Here is a 21,719-nt window from a genome sequence, read left to right as displayed (position 1 = left end):
AGCACACCACGCGTTGGGGCGGAGCGTAAAACGGCGTCAAATAGTACTAATTTCACACAACCGTGATCGACCACCAACACTGACTCGACCTAGGATCTGCGTGTTGAGACGAACCTGTCAAACATGAAAAAATAGAGGTAAAAACGTTGAGCCACACATGCACGTTGCGCCGTGTTAACTTGCAAAATTTGAAACAAAACATAAAAAGTTGAACCAAACTCGTACGTTGCGTCGTATTAACTCGAAAAATTTAGAACTATACGTAGCGAACGTAAAAATGTTAAACCGAAGACGAAAAGTATAATTGACAAAAGTTGTGAAGTTAAATTGCAAATAATGAAAAGTTTTGAGTTAAAGTTAAAAAAATAAATTTTGTAGGGTTAAAATTGCAAAAGGTAAAAACCTTTAAGTTAAAACTAAAAAATAAAGTTTTTTTTTTTTTTTTTTTGAAAAATCCTCAAAGCACAAGCTACAAGTGTTTTATGCATGAAAAAGTTACTTATTTATATATGGATTAATTCCCATTCAATATTTCGAATTAAATTTAACTTTGTATTAATTGTAGTTTCATCATTTGTTAATATTTTGTTCTTGAATACATATATATTCCAGGCATGGCCGGCCCTGAAGGCGGACGGGGAGGATCATCGGTCAGGGCCTGATATTTCGAAGGGCACGTTAATTTAAAAAAAAAACTCCAATATATATATGTAAAAATAAATAAATTAATAGGGTATACCGTATACCCATACAAACACCAACATAGGCCTACTTACAAAACTATTTTTATGGTTTAGATTAGTTATTAGCCCATTGCCATTAGGATTAAACCTTTTGTGAGACCAATACCCAATTTCGTTAAAGTCTAAGAGCACATTTTTTCAAGCTCGAACATGTTAGATTCTCAAGGCCGACCTCCCGGCTTCTCAAATGTATGTGTTCATAAGAACACCTTGGTGGTCCTTCAACCACCATCATCTAATGTGGTTAACCATCTTCAAATACGAACATGCCACCATCCATTATGAAAACACATGATCATCCTAACCAAGAAGATCTAGAAACCCCCATATATAAACATGTCAAGAAACTTCAGCACAACATACATACATGATACGCTAAATATTTAATAGTAACGGTTTGGCAAAGAAAATATCAAAGACTTGATTTATTAATGCAATAATAATTCAGATATGAAAGTAAGACAATTAGAACAGTTGCAAACATAACTAATTTTAAACCATCATGATAACATTGAATACAATTTCATACTATACAATAATATATGTTACGATTGATCAAAATTAGTTCAAATCAAGCCCACCAATTTAATAACCCTAAAGAATGCAAAATTAGTAAAAAAAGGCACGACCCTAAAGATAAAAATTAACTAAAATAAGTCAAAATTGGAAGTCAAACCCACCAATTTAATAACCCTAAAGATAAAAAAAAAATAACTAAAATCAAATAACCAAAAATAACTAAAATCTAAGTTCCAAGCTGGTCATCGAATTTGCCATGTAAGCTTGTCGTTTCCATATCTCAGAAATCGTCCATGTTCATCGCTATACATTCTTAGTCTTCTGATTTTAAGTTTTGGTCTCCCCACCTTCAATCAAATCAAAACAAACCTATAAAAAAGTCAACCTTCAAATTCTTTTCCGGATTCTGTTTCTTACTTAAATTTAGAATTTGGAGTTTGACTTTTTTGTAGATTTCTTTTGATTGGATTGAAAATGGTGAGACCAAAAACTAAAATCAAGAAGACAAAGAATGCAAAGAGAAGACGGGATATATTTTCAAAGAGACATATGGGTTGCTGAATTATAAGGAAGCACATGAACTTTGTGTGGTGTATAATGAGGAGGTTGAGATTATTTCTTCTCAAATACAAACCTTCTTTGAGTTCTGGTTTTAGGTTATTATTTAAACACAACTAAAAGAAAATATACACAAACGATAATCAAAATTCCTTTTATTCTCTTTTGTTCCTATTTATTCTCTTTTGTTCCTATTTACGGGCCCAATGAAAATAGCTAAGACTATAAGCCCAATATAACTTTATTATTTTAGCTATCTAAATATCTATCTATAATATATTAAAACAAAGTAAAATAGTATAATTTATAGTAAAACTAATACACTTAATAATAATTAGCGTGCAACTACGAATACATAAAACCTGAAAGTATATATGTTAGTTATACATCATTAAACCGTATTGGGTTAATAACATGTTAAATACGCAGATAAATTACACTCGGTTATCAACGTGTTAGTCGAGCATGTAAATTGCCTTGGATTATTTATATGTTAGACATGTGGATAAACTATTAAGGTATTTCACAATGTATATTGTTATGGTTTAATAACGTGTTTGACAAAGGATGCATATTGTCATAGGTTAATAATGCATTTGACACAGGGTCTATATTGTCATGAGTTAATAATAAACTTAAAAAAAAGTGTATACCGTCTTGGGTTATTAATGTAATACATAAACTCATGTTATAAAACTCAAACCCTAATTATGCATGAGCAAAAAATCATAATCACAGATGAACAAAAACCATAATCACGCATGGTGACTATAATCACATATGCAGTCACAAAAAAAAAATAAATAAATAAAAATCACGCACGGCATGAGTAATGGGGTGACCTCGTCACTAGAGTACTTCCTATAAGAAGTTGTAATGGCATAATGTAAGAAAGAATGGACTTAACAAAACGTGTTATTATAAAAGAATGAATGTTATTGTGAACGAATGTTTTGTTTAAAAGTAAAACTCAGAGCTCATTAACATAAGTTGAGTAGCATGCATTTTAGGAAAGAATGTAGGGGAAAGCAGTTGAGTAGAAGGCATCGGTTAGGCTAAGATAACTAATATTATGTATCGTAAACTGTAAGTATTATCAAGAGATGTAAGATAACTAATATTATGTAAGCTTACGCCGTGTTTAATATCCTTTGTTCTTAGCATGCGATGTGTAAACCCAACTAACGTTGCATTCCCATGGTGCCAAACCAGGGTGTGACGCGATCTATATATCTCTAACATACGATACGTAATATAATCCTAACAGGGAACACAAGCTTAATGTGTAATCTGCAGTCTGCACTATATGATTATATTAATTAAATAAAAAACAATTCACATTTTCTTCAAGTTATGCATGGTTTGATTACTCTTCAGTCTACACTATATGAACAAAACCAACTCAACTTTATATGTCACACATGTAAATGTGTGGGTATTTACCTACATATGTTTGTATATGTGTGGGTAAAGGTTGATAATATATTTTCATAATGACTATGTTATGAATGAACCAGGCCCAAGTGAATTACCCTCTAGCACCAAGAAGAACTACCAGGCCCATGACAACACCAAATTACTTGAAAGATTATGTGGTCCCTGCCACCTCAGCAGTAGGACGTTTGGCATGAGGAATGTATGTTATAAGGAGAGAGTGTGAGGAGAGTGAAGTATGCTGATTGTTAGAAAGTTGTTATTCTCTTCCCATCACCATTTCTGTATCTGTACTCTTTCTCTTCTCACCATAATCCATAAGAAATCAATAAAATCAATCCTCTGCCTATCCTAATTGTCTTGCAATTTATATTTAGTACACCACAGACTAACACTTAATATGTGTTGGTAATGGATTTTAGCCACATTTGGTGTTGGTGGGAAAATTTCCCCCCAAAATTGGCAATCGATTAAATATTAAATTACCTACACATGTGGCAAATTTTCTTCATGTATAGGTAAATTATCTACACATATGTAAAAAACTAATATATGTGTAGGTAAAAGATTATGTTTGCCAACACATAATTTAAAAAAAATATATATATAGATAAACTAAGTTAATATGTATTTGTTTTATTTATTTTTTAAAAATGACGTGGCAAATTAAATGCCTACACACTACTAGAAAATACACTCCTCTTGACACGTGAACAATGACACGTGCATATTTTATAACATTCAAAAGCGTATGTCAAGAAAAAAAAATGTCATGGTTTACAAAATTTAATAAATATATGACATTCTTTGTCATGTTTTTAGTGTCATAAAAAAATAAGATTTATCTTGACGTGCAAATAATGACACACACTCATTTTATGACATTTGGAAGTGTTTGCCAAGAAAAAAATGTCATGGTTTTACAAAATTCAATATGTTTATGACACGCTTTTTTGTTTGTCATCCTTTTAGTATCATCAAAAACAAGATCTATCTTGACACGCGATTAATGACACACACTTATTTTATGACGTTTAAATGTGTGTCAAGAAAAAAAATGTCATTGTTGTACAAAATTTAATAAATTGATGAAACTGTTTTTGTGTGTCATCTTTTTAGTGTTATAAAAACATTATATAAACATAAGGAATGGAAGAAATTTAGCTTGAAGAAGTTTGGGATTATGACTTCGATGATCGCAAAGTCTACACAGATAGTTATGAATGGTCTTAAAAGAAAAGTTAAACTTATTCATACTAGTAGAAAAAAAAAAGATTTTTTTGGGCACTAGTTTAGAACCTAAACCCGCCCAAAATACTTTTGTGCACATCTTAAAACCAAAGAATCACACAAATTGAAAAAGCAAGTGCCAAAAAACAATATATTTTTGCGCTATCTAGGAATTCGTCCAAAAAAAAACTTGGTTTTTATCCACCTAGTAACAAATTCGTCCAAAAAAGCATTAAAGAAAGCTAAATAATTTAAACGGGCCCGTCAAAACTAAAAGTAGGAACCCGCTTAAAGTCCCAAAAAACCCTTAACCGCCCAAAACAAAATCCCCTTAACCTTCATAGAGCTAAAAACTCCAAAAATTCCACCGTCGCATCGTGAGCCCAGAGCGAACACTTCTTCAAATCGTTTTCTTCTCTAAATCGTCCCTGCATACGTGGTTGGTAAAAACTCTAGTTTTTTTTCCTTAGATACTTAAACATAGTGCAAATTTTATTTTATAAAACTTCTTATTGTGTCATGAATTTAGGTTCTGGATCTGTGTTGGAGCTTCTTTTGAACATGTTGGTGAAGTTTGAGGAGGTTTGCAGGTTATGTTATCTACCTCTTATTTATATGTTTTTGTGCATATTTTTTAATGGTTTATGAACCCTAAAGTAGCTAAAGTTGAATGTATGTTCGATTCTGTTGAATATGATCCTATGCGTGGTCTCTTTATGCCGAATTTTGAGTCATTTTTGAGTATCACATGTGGTCCCTTGATTTGTTTATCTATTTTGTTTATTAATCTAGCTAGTATGTATGTATATGTCCTGGGAATGCTATAAGTCTTAATTTTCTAATTCATCACTCTCTGCTTTTCCTTTTGTTTTTTTGTAATGTAACAAGTACTAGAAATCTAATCCTGAAGAAACAGTGATCTAATTAAGGTATTAATTAGGTGGGTTTATGTTCCTATCATAGTGGTTAATCTTCTTTTAGGTATTTGAGCTCCGACTGGTTAATCAACCTGCAAAACAGAACACCGTTACTCGTTAAGAGGGGAATGTGGGGGTTTCCCTCTTAACCGGGCTCCGGCGTGAGAATAAGCGACTGCTTTGAGAGTAATTAAGTAGTTAAGAGTAAGAGCCGAGAGAATAGAATTGATAACCTGAGGAATGAAGGTCTCTATTTATAGCCGGAGAGGTGTAAGAGGTTGTGGGCTGATGGGCCTTGGGCCAGAAACGGACAACAACGAATATGCTCTTTGCCTCGCTGGCCTCGACTGCTTAGTGGCTTCTAGATGCTCGTCGGTGCTGGCGCACCTTGATTGGAGCCACGTGTCATTGTTGTCGGCCTTGTTGTCCCTTCTGTCATCAGCAGACAAGTGGAGATCGTGGGACAGTTGTCCCCGTCTCTTGATTGGTGCCATGTAGGCGTCCTTGTGTACTTATCGTCAGAAGATCGTGGCGCACGATTGAACAGAGCCTGCTGAACGTTCATTGGCTCTTTTTACTGCCACTTGTACCCTGTGTACCTCTGTAGGTAACAGCGCGTCTTCCTATGGAGAGGATTTTGTTTGATGGCAACTAACCCGCGCGGGGCTAGTGTGCTTACTTATACCATTGTTTTTATGCTAAGTGTTGCTATCTGATTTTATTATGTGCTCTTCCTCGCGCGGGGGTAAGTCATAATGTGATGTGAGCTCCGCGAGGTTGTTATTATCAAGTTGTTATGCTAAGGAGTATGGTCTCACGTGCAACCTGTTACGAGGTTTGCGCGACTTTTTGGGACCATACCCCTTCAAGTCCCCCCAGTCCAGTGCTGCACCATGCGCAACGCAAGTGGTTGGAGCTCTGGACTTGATAAAAATAAGAGAAGGGGAAGTTGTCCTTTTGGTCTTGACTTGAAAGGCGCATGTAGAAAACTGTTGTTTTCGATGCGCAGGTACTAGGCAGGTGTCGAGTGATTTCTTGTTTGGCCTTTTAAGTGCGCGAGGTTATAGTAGTTGACGTATATCTGGCGCGACTCATGTGACTTCTGCATGAAGTTACTTGCACGTTTTGTGGCGGGAAACTTCGAAATTTGAACTTCTGACAGGTTGGTGGGAGAAGTCGTTGAGGGCGACGTTTGAGTTGACCCCTGGCACGGGTGCCATCATATCGCCTGCGGCGGTTGCACTTCGTGTCAGGAGAGTGAGGCCCACGCGCGCGTGGTAACTGTCACCCCTGGTTTTCCGCTTGACGTGGCAACCTCTCGTTGGTTGCCCTTGCGGTGAGTGCGGCACGGTTACCCATCGCATTAAATGCGATGGGTATATATATCCGAAGAGAAGGTGAGAGGTTCTCACTTTTCTTCGTTTCTTCTCCACTTTCCTCTCAAAACTCTTTGAATCTTCAAAGTGTTCCTCGTCTTCTTCAAGGTTTCTTTAAATCTTCAAACTTTCTTCAAGCCTTTTTCCAGATTTTCTTAAAAATATGAGTGAAGAACATCAAGAGGCTCCTGTTAGTGAGGAGGGACCAGTTCCTGTCCTCAAGTGGGATTTGGGTCTTTTCGAACAGATTGTTCGAAGTTTTAGGTTCCCACCGGAGTGGGATGCCCGGTACCCGGCTCAGGGCCAGACCGCGGCTGATGCACCGCCCGGCTATATTACCCTTTATGAAGATTTCTTTCTTCAGGGTAATTTCCGGTTGCCGGCGACCAATTTTCTGGGTAGTATCCTTTCTTACTACCAGTTCCACATATCTCAGATGAGTCCACCTGGGATGGTGAGGGTGAGGCACTTCGAGTTCTTATGCCAGTCACATGGCATCGAGCCATCTGTCGACAAATTTCGTTCATTCTACCAACTGCAAAGGACGATGGGGTTCTTTTCGTTTGCAAGCCGAGGTGCGGCGAAGAAGATCTTGTTAAATCCACCAAAGAGTTTCCATGACTGGAAACCCAAGTTCTTCTTCATCAGGGAAGAAGTCGTGCCGGTCGCTATGACCTTTAGGGAATGGACTGAGGCCATACCCAAGGAAGATCTGCCGATCCCAAAAACGGCTTTGTGGTACCAGCAGCTGACCTCAACCCCTAACCGGGTGTTTGGGGAAAATGTTCTAGTTGCAGCAAAGATGAGTGACCAGTGGTCACCTAGCAGTAGGGAAGTTCCCGTTTTAAAGCTTGGCGATCAAGGTTAGTCGTTTTTCTGTTCTTTGTCTAAGTATGATTTCTTTGATTATTACTTATGTATCTCCGTTTATAGAAGCGCAACTTTACCAAGCTGCCTTCTCTACTTTTGGAGGCTCCATGGGCGTTCGCCCAGTGCGCGATGATGAAGAAAGCTGGTATGACCAGATTAAAGGAAACTTCATGTTTCCAGCTGCTGATGCCTTCGCTTCGCCGCCAACTGCTACTGAAGGTGCGCAATATCCAAAACCTCGTCCATTGCGCTCTGTGACTCTCGCTGGGAAAGAAACTTTCTATCTTTCCAGCGAGGAGTCCGTAGGATCTTCCAGCGGCGAGCTAAGCTCTTGGTCTAAAATATTTGCAGGTGTGTTGCGCGACCTGGGGATTGACCCAGAGGAGAAAAAGAAGAAACCGGTGAAGAAGAAGAAGAAAGCGGAGCCGGAGGTGACCAGCAAGGGCACTGGCCCTAGTCGCGCAACAGCTGCTGCTGGCAAAGGTACTCTTCGCCTTCGTCAACGTGACTTGGATGATTATGTGATCATCAGTGACTCATATGAAGGTTTATCACATGTAGCTAAGGGAAAAGCTGGTGCTGGTGGGTCGAAGAGTTCCGGGAGCGCGGGTTCTCGCAACCCTGAAGCTGGCGCGACTCCGTCTTTCCCAGAGGATGAAGAGGTGGAAGAGGAAGATGCTGCTGCTCAACTTATTGGGCGGAAAAGGGGTAGGAGCGAGGCTACCACTGGTGTGGCTTCCGCGCCTCAATCTGTTGTGATCCCTACGATAGGGAAGACGAGCAGGCTGCGCTCGTTGTATCAATTTTCTCCTGGTATGTTCTTTGCTTCTCTTTTCTTTTCCAAAAAACTTCTTTGCTTACACTTGCCTTATTTTGCAGAGATCAAGAAGAAGACCCCTGAAAAGGCGGTTACATTCAGTGAGGCGGGTGTAAAAAGGCCCAAGATAACCGTCAAGTCTACTGACGCTGCAGCTCAGGACGCCGCGAAGGCGGCTGAGGCGCAGCGAAAGGTGGAGGAGGCGCGTAAGAAAGAAGAGGAGAAGAGAAAGAAAGAAGAAGAGAAGAAGGTAGAGGAGGAGAGAAAGAAAAGGGAGGAGGAGGAGAGGAAGAAAAAGGAGGAGGAGGATAGGAAGCGGAGGGCGGAGCAGGAGAGGCTGGCTGAGGTGGCTAGGAAGCAGGCCTTGGAGAAGGAGATGGCGGCGAAAAAGGCTATGGATCAGCCTTTGAAGTCTCAAGGTCCTGAGGTCACCAGGCCAACCAGCACCGGCCCTGTTCTTACTTCGAAAGGGTCTGGCCGCTACTCTTCTAGTGGCGCGAGCTCCGGTGGAGCCGGGGGTTATAACCCTAACGTGATAGGGGCGAAAGATACTGTTGGAGATATCTACTACAAGACATATACTGAAGAAGAGCGCGGTGATGTCCTCCATCAAGCCCCCTGGAGCTTAAAACAGAAGGATACATTTATTGAGTTTGGCGCTTCGCGCGAATGGTTTTTGAATTCCTTCCCCCCTGGTGAGGTCAATCGGCAAAGGGCAAAACCCCATGAGATGTTATATCGTACTTATATTCTTGGGGAGGCCAATGCCCGCGCTGCCAACCACCAGATCGTTCGCGAATGGCGAACGATGGTTCGGGAGCGCGCTGACTGGGAGGCTTATCGCGAGCGTATGCTGAAGCGAATTGCGGACTTTGAGAAGTCGAAAGCTGCGTTCGACGAAGAAAGGGCCAAGTTTGAGGCTGACAAGAAGGCGGAGGAGTGGGGCCGCGAGGGGCTGCAGAAAAAACTCCACAATGTTGAGGAGCAACTGGCCAAGGAGAAGGCCGAGTTCAAGCGTATATGCGCCCAAGACAACGAGCGTACTTATGCTCTACGACAGAAGATCGTTGCTCTTGAGGCTAAAGTTGCGGACTTGACCTCAAAGGTGGAGGAAGCGCAGGGTGAAAAAACTGCCAAGCAGCAGATGGAGGTTAGTTCTACTGATTCTCGCTCTTCCTTTTTGTTTATGAGATTTCTCTAAGTCAATTCTCAAGGCGTTTGTCAATTTTTAGGTTGAGCTGACTGAAGCCAAGGTGCAATTGTCTAACAAGGACAAGGATCTCCATGCCAAGGACGTTGAGATAGCGGAACTCAAACGTCGCTTGAATGAGCAAATCGACAGATGCGAGTCCTTGGAGATTGACCTTGAGGCTGAGAAGGTCAAGGCTGCTGATGCTGAGGAGGCGCGTGCTGTGAGCACTGCCGCGCTGAATGTGGCCCAAACCAACTACTCTGAGGCTCAAGGTATCGTCGATACACTTGTCTCAGAAGCGGAGTGGATGCGCACTCGTGGAGTAGTGTTGGTAAGTGCCTTGTGCTTTGTTCGTAAGTTGATTTGAAGAGTTTTTTCTTTAATGCTTATCTTTTGTTGAAGGTTGCCAACTCCATTCTGAATGCGAACGAGCTAGATCGCGCCGTGGCGGCTCTGACAGATGCGGCGCGTGCGGTAGGTCACCGAGGAGGCTACCTGGAGTGTGCTGATCATGTTGAGCAAATGCTTGGGCAAGAATTTGACACAAGCCATTGCTCAGTAACAGAACGTGCCGATGCTGCGCTGGCAAGTGCTGAGAATTCCTATGACAACCTCTCCTTGCCTATCATGGAGTTGGTTGTCGACTCGTTAAAGAAAGACGACTGGTGCCAGCGTCTTAAGGCAATCCTCGATCCACCGGTTACCGTCGAGTTGTCCGACGAAGAGCCAGCTGGTGATGATGGCGGTGATGGTGATGATGATGTCAACGATGATGACGGTGAAGATGACGGAGATGATGGTGATGATCGTCGCGAAGAGCAGGAGAGTTTGTTGGGTAGTTAGTTGGTAGGCATTTGTGCCTTTGTAATTTCTTTGAATATTGTTATGTATGATGCTGCGCGGTTGCGCAAGTTGTTAATGAAACATTTTGTTTTTTCCGTTGCAATTATTGCATTGTTATAAAACTTTATGCTAAATTAGCTCGAATAAATGGAAGCGTTTTGTAAGTATTTAGGTGATCGTCCGGTCTCGCGCTTTGTTTGCGGAGGACCTTGGAGGTGGTTTGAACCATCTTGAAATGCTGTAGTGTTTTCGCGCTAATCAAAAGTTTAACATGCATTTGTAACGAAAAAATGTAATAGGAAGAACATGTCGTATGTTTTCATTCAAGTCAGAAGTTGGCTCTTAGGCCTTGATACATATTTGCCGGTGGCTCGTAGCCGGCGTAGTTAATTGAAAGATGGCGTAAGGCCGAAAAGATTACATATAGCATTTGCGCAATTGTTGCGCATTCCAAGTTCTTGGTAAGATGTGGCCATCTAGGGTGCGCAATTTGTAGGCCCCTTTGCCCAGGACCTCATGAATCAGATATGGGCCTTCCCATTTAGGTGCCAATTTCCCTGGGCGTTCCGCATTTGATGCTTCGTTGTCGCGAAAGACGTACTCCCCTGGATTGAAGGTACAAATGCGAACCCTTGTGTTGTAGTACCTTTCCAGCTGGGTTTTGTATTTGGCCTCTCTGATTCTTGCGATTTCGCGTCTTTCTTCTAACAAGTCTAAGTCTAGACGCCTTTCCGCTTCATTGTCAACCGTGTTGACCGTTGTCATTCGTGGCGAGGGTAGGCCAATCTCCGCCGGGATTACCGCCTCTGAGCCATAGACCAGGCTAAAAGGGGTCTCGCCGGTACTCGTCTTTGGCATGGTCCGATGAGCCCATAAAATGCTTGGGAGCTCATCAACCCATCCGCGCCGCCTTGTTCCTAATATGGCCTTTATCCCTTCGACGATGCATTTGTTCACACTTTCCACTTGTCCGTTGCCTTGTGGGTGCGCAACGGAGGTGAAAGTGTGTTCAATGTTCATCTCCTTCATCCAGCTCTTAAGATCGTCTGAAGCAAAGTTGGTGCCATTGTCTGTCACGATCTTGAGCGGGAGGCCGAATCTGCATATGATGTGCTCCCATATGAACTTGCGCACAATCATAGCTGTGGTGGATGCAAGGGCTTTGGCTTCTACCCACTTCGTGAAGTAGTCGACAGCTACTATGATGAACTTTACGGCGCCGGGGGCATCCGGGAACGGTCCCACCATGTCAATTCCCCATTGCTGAAAGGGCCATGCGGTGGACACGGGGATTAGATCATTTTTAGGCCGCAGCGTTTTTGGAGCGTGCCTCTGGCAAGAGTCACACTTGCGGATCTCCTTCATTGCGTCAACATGCATACCAGGCCAGTAGTAACCGGCGCTCATGATCTTCGCGACAACCATCCTTGGTCCGGAGTGGATGCCGCAAATCCCTTCGTGGATTTCCCTTATCAAATAATTCGCGTCCTGGGGGTCCACACAGCGCAGTAGTGGTCCCAGGAAGGATTTTCGGTATAAGATACCGCTGTTCATTTCGTATTGTAGGGCTTTGTTTTGGATCTTTCTTGCTTCCGCTTTGTTCTCGGGAAGCACCCCCTCTTGCAAGTATTGGATGATGGGGGTCATCCATGATGTCTGCCCTGTTTCGATTACGTTAACTTGGCGCAGTAAAACCGATGGGTTCTTGAGTACCTCTATCCTTACATCCTTGGCGAGATGTTGAAAGGAAGTCGAGGCGAGCTTGCTCAGGGCATCTGCGGGCTTGTTTTCTGAGCGATTGATATGTATGACTTCGTGGGTTTTGAATTGTTGGAGCAATTCTTTCGCTTGTTCCAGATATAAAGCCATGACTTCACCCTTCGCGTCGTATATGCCATTTACTTGACTGGCTATCAGGAGTGAATCCACATGTGCGCGCAAGTTTTTTGCTCCCATCTTGATGGCGAGGCGTAAGCCTGCCAGAAAAGCCTCGTACTCAGCTTCATTGTTGGTGTTTTTGAAGTCGAGCTTAATGGCGTAAGTAAACTCGTGCTTTTCTGGGCTCACTAGACGTAAACCTGCTCCCGCGCCATCTTCATTTGATGCCCCGTCAGTGTAAAGCATCCAAGTCTCCTCTGTTGTGTTTTCCTTGGGAGTCTCTATCATCTCGCATTCCTTGATTTTATCAGCCGGCACTTCTGTGATGAAGTCGGCGAGGACCTGCCCCTTAATGGCTGGGCGCGGCCTATACAAGATGTTATGGCCGCCCAGTTCAATGGCCCATTTTGCCAACCTGCCTGATGTCTCAGGCTTCTGAAGTATAGTGCCAATGTGGAAGTTGGTAAGCACAGTTATCACATGGCCTGTGAAGTATCGGCGCAATCTTCGGGAGGCGTGTAGTAGCGCAAGAACCAGCTTTTCCATTGTGGAATATCTTGTTTCTGGGTCTGTGAGTACCCTGCTGACGTAATAGATCGGGGTTTGCACGCCGTTCCTGTCTACCAACAATACTGACCCTACTGCCTTATCCGAGGAGGACAAGTACAGCACAAGGGGCTCTTTTTCAAACGGTGCCGTCAGCGTAGGGAGTTCGATCAGACACGCTTTCATTTGTTGAAAAGCTGTTTCGGCTTCCGGGGTCCATTTGAACTCTTGCTTCTTTACGCAATTGCGCAACGTGCTAATGAAGGGATACGACTTTGCGGCGTGATTGGAGAGAAAACGATTTAGCGCGGCCAGCCGGCCGGCTAGTCGTTGCATTTCCTTGATGTTTCTTGGTGAGGGCATTCGTTCTATAGCTTGTACCTTCTCTGGATTCACCTTGAAACCGCCGTTTGTGACAATGAAGCCCAGAAACTTCCCTTCTTCCATGCCAAAGGAACACTTGGCTGGATTTAGCTTCATATTTACGCTGCGCAATGAGTTGAACGTTTTTTCGATGTCCTTTAACATTTGGTCCTCCTCGGGACTTTTCACCACTAGATCATCGATATAAACTTCAATGTGCTTTCCGATGTCACCTGCGAAGGTTTTGTCCATCAAGCGTTGATAAGTCGCGCCTGCGTTCTTTAGACCAAAAGGCATCTTTGTGTAGCAGAAGATTCCAAGGTCTGTTCTGAATGCTGTCTTGTCTTCATCTTCTAGTTTCATCTGCACTTGATGGTATCCTTTATAGCAATCCAGAAAGCACTTCCATCGGTATGGCGCGAGAGAATCAATTTTTTTATCGATCTCAGGCAAGGAATAGCAATCCTTTGGGCACGCCTTGTTGAGATCAGTGTAGTCTACGCACATGCGCCATCCGCCATTTGATTTCTCGACCATCACAGGGTTCGCCACCCAACTCTGGTATCTTACTTCTCGCAAGATCCCGGCTTTAAGCAGCTCGCATACCTGCTCGTTCATTGCTTTTGTCTTGTCTGCCCCTAGGCTGCGCCTTCTTTGGACCTTTGGCTCGACAGATGGGTACGTGTTTAAGCAATGCTCGGTGATGTTGCGCGGGACACCGGTCATGTCTGCCGGCGTCCAGGCAAATATATCCATGTTTCGAAACAGCAGTTGCTTTAGACGTGTTCTGATGTCTGACGAAATGGCGTGGCCAATTGTCACAGTCTGCTCGGGGTATTTTCGGTTTAAAACCCATTTTTCCGGCTCAGTCGTAGAGACCTTTGCCGCTTTTGTTGGGCGCAGCTCGTCAGTTGACATTACTTCCTTCTTGGCGTATATGATTGCTACTCCTGTTTTGGTTGGGAAACCTATTGCAGAATGAGGCGTTGACGTCACCATGTTTAGCTCGCCTTGTGTTTCCCTCCCAAGAAGCACATCATGCCTTGATTTCACTGGCATTACCCTAAAGTTCACATTTGTTGTTCTTGAATGTTTCCCGTCAGAGAGCGTGACAGGGAAACTGATCTGTCCGAGAGGAAAAACCATTTCGTTGCAAAATCCAGACAAAGGATAATCGACAGGTTCGAGTCGCACTTTATCCTCTTCATCCAGCTGATTGAAACATTGTTCGTAGATGATGTCGGCTGTGCTTCCTGGGTCGATGAAGATGTATTCTGTTTCATAGTGACCAATTATGCCAGTAATGACGACGGGTCGTGTGGCGCGAGGACCGCCGCGCACTACTGGGAATATGACTTGCTGTTCTTGCCAAGAAGGCTCGTAGGGCCGTTTGCCTTTTTCTCTCGCGGTGTATCTTGGTCCGTTGACCATGTGAGTCTCTAGCCGTCTCACCTTTTTGTGGCTACCTTCATCGTGACGTTGGAGCTGACGGGTGTCCTTGCGCACATTCTTCACTAAATGGCTTAGTTTGCCGCTTTTGAGCGCTCTTTCGATTTCTTGGCGCAAGCTGTAACAGTCGTCGGTTAGGTGCCCTGAATCTTTGTGAAAATCGCAGTACAAGTTAGGGTCTTGCCCTTTCTTGTTTGTCATTGGCCTTGGTGCCTTGAAATCGACATTCTCCGTCATCAATACCTCCTTTGGAGTTTTTGTGAGCGGAGTCCAGTGTTTGTCACGATTCTCGTCTCTGACCGCTTTCTTGTAACCGATTCGGTCAATCGTTTCTCGCGCATCTTCTCTGTAACGTGGCCTGTCGTCGCGGCCTCTGGGTCTCTCAGACTTCCAGTCATGACTCTTGTACTTGTTGCGCTTGTTATTGTTGTCGCGCGGCCTCTCGTTTGCTCTTGAGAATCGATCTTCGGAGTAATAACCCTTTCCACCAGCAAGGGACTCCTCGGTTTGCGCGACGATCTTTGCTGCTTCCATCAGTTTATCCCACTCTTTTGGCATCCCATCTTTGCCTGTGATGGTTCTAATGAGGCTATCACAGCGTATAGCCTTCTTGAAGTGGCAGCGCATGAGTTGCTCACTGACGCCGCCAATCTCTAAACATTCTTTGTTGAAACGCGTGATGAAGTCCTCCAGACCTTCACCATCCCTTCGCCATATATCTTCTACTTCCGCCGTATCACGCTGATAGCGACGTTGTTGGCTAAAATAGCTTAAGAATTGTGTCTTGAAGTCTGTCCATGACTTAATCTTTCCGGGCGGAAGGCTATCAAACCAGGCGCGAGCCGCTCCGGTAAGAGTCTGAATGAACAGGTGGCACCACATGGGCATGTTCCAACCTCCCATGCAGCCCACACTCGTGAATGTTCTGACGTGGTCGTCTGGGTCAGTCAACCCATTGAACTTCCCAACGGTTGGGGGTAGCTTCTCTCGTGAGAGTGGTGCGAGTGCGATTTTCGGGATAAACTTGGAGTGTTCCGCAGCTTCCGCTGGTCTGTATGCCAGGCGGAAATCTCGTTCAGCTTCTTCTGTATAGCCAATGTGTTGTCTTGGCTTATAGTACTCATGGTTCTTTGGTAAACGATTAAAGACCGATGATTCTTCATCACCTTCCCATGTAGGATCATATGGGTCGGTTTCTTCCCATTCGTTGTTCATGTTGCGCGGCGTGAGCCGGCTGTGCACAGGGCCTCGTTGAAGGTTCGACGGATACTCATAGTAACTATCCGTTTCCCCTCTTGTATCGCGCGTGTCTTGTACGCTTAAACGCCTTGTAGGGGGAGGCCTGTTGGTTCTGCCTTGTATATTGGCCGGTGGTGGCATTTGGCGCACCCCCTGACTCGGAGGGGTGACCAAGGACGGTTCTGCCGTCAAAACTGCCTGCTGCGCGATGAGCGATTGGTATGCTGCATTGATGGTGGCGATGTTCTTGGCATACCACGAGGCTGGGGTTTCGCCCTCTGGTAAGCCAAGTAATGCAGATACATTTTGAGGCGGCGCTGGGTTGGACGGTCCTTCGCCGTTGTTACCTGGGGTAACCATTTGTGTGATACGGGTAACGCTCCCGCGCTGACCCCCCGTGTTGGTGATCTCAACTTCACCTATTTCTTCAACTTGGGCTTGGAGGTTTTGGACTCCTTCACCCAAGACCGTGTTAGAGTTGGCTCCGAAGCCGAACTCTGGAAAGGTTCCTTGACCAGTCATAGTCGAAGGATGAAAAGATGTCAAAGGCTCAAATAAAGAAGATGAGGGTGGTTATAGAAAAAATCGGTGGGCGCCAATGAAGAAACAGTGATCTAATTAAGGTATTAATTAGGTGGGTTTATGTTCCTATCATAGTGGTTAATCTTCTTTTAGGTATTTGAGCTCCGACTGGTTAATCAACCTGCAAAACAGAACACCGTTACTCGTTAAGAGGGGAATGTGGGGGTTTCCCTCTTAACCGGGCTCCGGCGTGAGAATAAGCGACTGCTTTGAGAGTAATTAAGTAGTTAAGAGTAAGAGCCGAGAGAATAGAATTGATAACCTGAGGAATGAAGGTCTCTATTTATAGCCGGAGAGGTGTAAGAGGTTGTGGGCTGATGGGCCTTGGGCCAGAAACGGACAACAACGAATATGCTCTTTGCCTCGCTGGCCTCGACTGCTTAGTGGCTTCTAGATGCTCGTCGGTGCTGGCGCACCTTGATTGGAGCCACGTGTCATTGTTGTCGGCCTTGTTGTCCCTTCTGTCATCAGCAGACAAGTGGAGATCGTGGGACAGTTGTCCCCGTCTCTTGATTGGTGCCATGTAGGCGTCCTTGTGTACTTATCGTCAGAAGATCGTGGCGCACGATTGAACAGAGCCTGCTGAACGTTCATTGGCTCTTTTTACTGCCACTTGTACCCTGTGTACCTCTGTAGGTAACAGCGCGTCTTCCTATGGAGAGGATTTTGTTTGATGGCAACTAACCCGCGCGGGGCTAGTGTGCTTACTTATACCATTGCTTTTATGCTAAGTGTTGCTATCTGATTTTATTATGTGCTCTTCCTCGCGCGGGGGTAAGTCATAATGTGATGTGAGCTCCGCGAGGTTGTTATTATCAAGTTGTTATGCTAAGGAGTATGGTCTCACGTGCAACCTGTTACGAGGTTTGCGCGACTTTTTGGGACCATACCCCTTCAAATCCCTAACCTTTTATTGGCTGGGCAATATTTTCTAGGTTGCCAACCATAGTATCATCGATTCTTGTATTGATGTGGGAAATTGTAATGCTTCTAATTTCAAAGTCACAAGCAACTAGGGGTGCAAACGAGTCGAACTACTCGAGTTCGGCTCAAAAAAAAAGCTCGAAAGAGCTGAGCTTAAACGAGCTCGAGCCTAAAAACAAGCTCGTTTAGTAAACGAGTCCGAGCTTTGCTTATCGAGCTCGAGGAGCTTTTTGTTTATATATTTTTTATTAATAAATTAAACATATATTTATATAATAACAATAATTACCATTTATATAAATATAAAAAAATAACTAAATTATATGTATAACAACAATTATAATTAATATAAATTAATTAATAAATACTAAACGAGTTGAGCCGGAGCCGAGCTCGAGCTTGAAAAACAAGAACATTCTGATAGTTATCTTGTTTTATTTTATTTTGATTAAATTATTTAGTCAAGGCAACTATAGCATGACTAGGTAGAGAATGAATAAAAAGTGGGATACAAGCTGTTGTCATGCAACAAAGAGCAAAGGGAGCTACATTGCTTGCAGTTTGTCAGAGGAAATGTATCTTCATGTATCATCTTGAATTATTGATACTATTGTTTTCATCTCATTTTGAAGAGGGTCAAATGGGTGGCTTAACTGATGCCCAAAGGGTACTGCAGTGTATACAGTTACCTGCGTTTCTCTTTTGTATTAACTTAGTTAGGAATTCTACAAGATAGTGTTTAAGGCTATACACATATCACAAGGAATTGACTTCTCGGATGAAAAATGCTCGAACGGTTTTATCTTAGATAACTGTGACGATTCCTTTTCCAAATCTGCAAGCTTAACTTCCTTTTTTTAGTACTTATGTGTTTTATCAGTTGTATATGTATTTATGCTATACTTGAAGTTCTTAATGTTTTTCACATTTGTTGATAGCCATAAGTTTTTAACTAACATGCATGATTATTAACTAACTGAAAATCTTTATGTTTCTTATTTAGGTGAGAAGAGAGAAAATAAGTGAACGATGAAGATGTTGCTAGCCATAAGTTTTTACAAAGTATGACACACATGGTGTATGGGTTTTATGAGACCTGATATGCATAACAAAGTCAGCTTTTTCGTTTCTGATATGTTTGTTCAAATAGATAATCTTTTAAAGAAAAGGTAATTGAAAACAGTGTTTTATGTCTAACAGATAAACTTGGGAAACTGAAAACAAAATGGGTTAACCGAGGTTGCCAAAGTGCTACTTAGGGTGGAAGGAGTGTGTTCGGGGAAGCCTTCGGTAACCCCACTTTACCGTGCGGCAAGGGGATGCCACCCCCATTCGGTGTTCGGTGATTGCCAAGACGGTGAATAATCACCGAAAGAGAAGAGATAGAGGGGAAAGAGAGGGTTAATGGTGGGCCCACCCTTTTTCAACCAATCACAATTTTTTTAAAGTTATTTACCACTCTCCATGTGTTTAAGCATGAGATTATTGGGTAGTGAAAATGGGGAGTGTTTAAGCACTCCTTTCACCCTTATGACCTTCTAAGTCGCTTCATTTAAAAAATTAGATTAATATTGCAATAATATATTTTTGTTGTCATATTTAGACATCACTTATAAAAAAATTCTTTTTTGTTATGTTCCAACCCGTACTGCGAAATTTGAACATCACTTATAAAAATTGCTTTATTATCATATGTTATATAAACTTACATGTAAATGTGTTGCTGTAGATATCACTGTGATGTGACAGATCAGAGACTTGCTCAACATATTGACAAAGGAAACGAAGATGGATTGCTCATCAACAGTGTGGCTTTTTGATCAAACCTATGGGCTCTTATAATGGATTCTTGCACTGGTATCACATCTCATGTTTACCAACTCTCTCCCTCATTTCTCAACAAGGGTCTTCATGTTTTAGGGTCGGGTTTGTTGAATGATTTATTTCAGACTACTAAGCATTTTGTTGTATATTAAAGGATTAGATTATGCAACAGTGGGAGAAATCCTGCTATATTAGTGTGATAGCATGTGCGAACAACGGGAGTTCTTTGGTTAAGGGTAAGGACAATCATATCTTGTAAAGCTGAGTGCTTGCCTGCTCGCTCTCTCATCTTCTAGTTTTTTTTTTTTTTTTTTTTTTTTTTTTTTTTTTGTCTAAAATGTAGGTACCCAATACATTCAGCAGTGTTACAAAGTCAATGAATCATTTTCTTTTTAGTGTATAAAACTATAAATAATAAATGAAGAGAAAGGTTCCATATCACTGCTATGGCAACTGCGAGAACCAGATGGGCAATTGTTATGTCTTGTGGCGCTGGATTCTCTGACCAGGTCAAAACATTTTTTTAAATATATGGTTTGTTAAACGTGATTACAAAAATCATGCTATAACTATCAGGACCTTAGGGCATTAGTGGCGACGACTGTCGCCGCTAAAGTATTGGCAATTGCGGCGACATCTTTAGCGGCGATTTTTTTAGCAATAGCGACGGGGTATTAGCAGCGACACATTTGCGGCGATAAGTCGCCGTTAATACCTTTAGCGACGACAATTTGGCTTATCGTCGCAGCTTTTGCTCTGATTTCTTGTAGTGTATGCTAATAGGCTTGTATCTTGTTTGGCAGCTAAGGTAATCGATGCTCTACTTATATTATATATCTTTCTTACTTTAATTTGATTTCCATGCCTTTTTTTTGCAAGGACTTCGACATTAGCTTCTATGTGCATTTTCGAGGTCTTGTATGTTCTCAACACACTCATGCAGGTGGTTTTCTTTTAAATTAACTAATGATAGTTTAAATGAGCATCTTATGTTTCAAGATTGTTCTTTTTTGCAGACATTTCAAAATAAAGTGCTTGCTCATGCTGCCCCAAGTTAGATAAAATGGTTTAATGATGTATTATGGACCTATGATAACATTTATATTTTCATGGTCATATCAATGGTCAAGATCCAACTCTTGATTCTCTTGTTAAGATGACAAGCCTTTTGATTATTTATGATTTTACTGCCTTGTAGTTTACATTTGTTTCATGTATTAATCAAATTTGCTATATTCTTGACAATGTTATTTGCTTGGTGCCACCGTCAAATCAAACTTCCTACTGCCAATTGCCATGCATATGGGTTAAATAATTATGATTAATTAAAAAAAGTTATACCAACCACTTTACCAAATGCCCAAATGTGTTAAATGATGAAATAAAACTTTATATATATAATGATGTATTGGAGTAGTTACTATTGATAGTTACTATTCATTGGCTTTGTTTTTTTAATATATGTATAATTGGCACTTTGTTTCATGTATTAATCAATGGTGATGTTTGTGACATTATGTATGATTTTACTGCCTTTTAGTTTACATTTGTTTCAACACATATTAAGATCAATACCAACACATCTTCAACATTTACTTACACATAATATTACTTTTACCTACATATAAGATTACTTTTACCTACACATATATTCATGCCACGTCATACGCCACGTCGGATGCCACATCAGTTGCCATGTCGGATGCCATGTCACTTGCCACGTCAGATGCCACATCACCTGCCACGTCACCTATCACGTCAAATGCCTTCTAAACAAATTGTTGTACTTTTAACCACACATATAAATGCCTTTTAGCCATACATATATGTGTAGGTATAGCTTGCTATATACCTACACATAACTTATGTGTGGGTAATGGCTTATATCCACAGTCACGAGTCTACACATCATTACACTTAATTTATGTGTAGGTAAAGACAACTACCAACACACTATATGCTTTTTTCCCACACATACTTTGTGTTGGTAGTGTCACAAACCGAGTACCGCCTAATTCAAGAGATCAAAGTAACTTTTGAAAATAACACATGGCTGGAAAGATACTTGTTTCAACACAAAAATGTATATGAAGGATGACGATACCTGATCGCCACAAAACAGCGCTAGCTATTCCTTTGCACCCTCAGTTTGATATTTGACTATACTCAGTTGACCACCTTCTTTGTCGGCTACAGTGGCTTCTTTTACCTCATTGCAGTAGTTGATAAACTTGCACAGCTCCTGATCACACCAACAGAAAAGAATAATCTTAGGATTTTAGGCAGATCCACATGTATAGTTGTATACAGTTGACTAAACAACAAATATACAGTTGACTTTTTATCATGCTGTAGGCTTTAGCAAATCAAATGTGTGCCAACTAGATAAACAAGAAAGCGATCATGGTTGTATAC

General features: G+C 42.0%; 1 long non-coding RNA gene across 2 annotated transcripts; it reads left to right on the top strand.

Moving 5' to 3' along the window:
• Nucleotides 1-17,983: 17,983 nt before the first annotated feature.
• LOC118483669 lies at nt 17,984-20,528 on the top strand. 2 transcript variants are annotated; one of them, XR_004870978.1, is made up of 7 exons: nt 17,984-18,147; nt 18,484-18,542; nt 18,681-18,887; nt 19,210-19,337; nt 19,459-19,540; nt 19,648-20,247; nt 20,321-20,528. It is a non-coding gene; the product is annotated as an uncharacterized LOC118483669 (long non-coding RNA). The 2 variants fall into 2 exon arrangements; XR_004870977.1 differs by having other exon boundaries at nt 18,484-18,593.
• The last annotated feature ends 1,191 nt before the right edge of the window (nt 20,529-21,719 follow it).

Source organism: Helianthus annuus, chromosome 11, assembly GCF_002127325.2.
Source record: "Helianthus annuus cultivar XRQ/B chromosome 11, HanXRQr2.0-SUNRISE, whole genome shotgun sequence".
NCBI classification, from domain to species: domain Eukaryota; kingdom Viridiplantae; phylum Streptophyta; class Magnoliopsida; order Asterales; family Asteraceae; genus Helianthus; species Helianthus annuus.
This window is presented reverse-complemented; position numbering and strand designations above follow the sequence as displayed.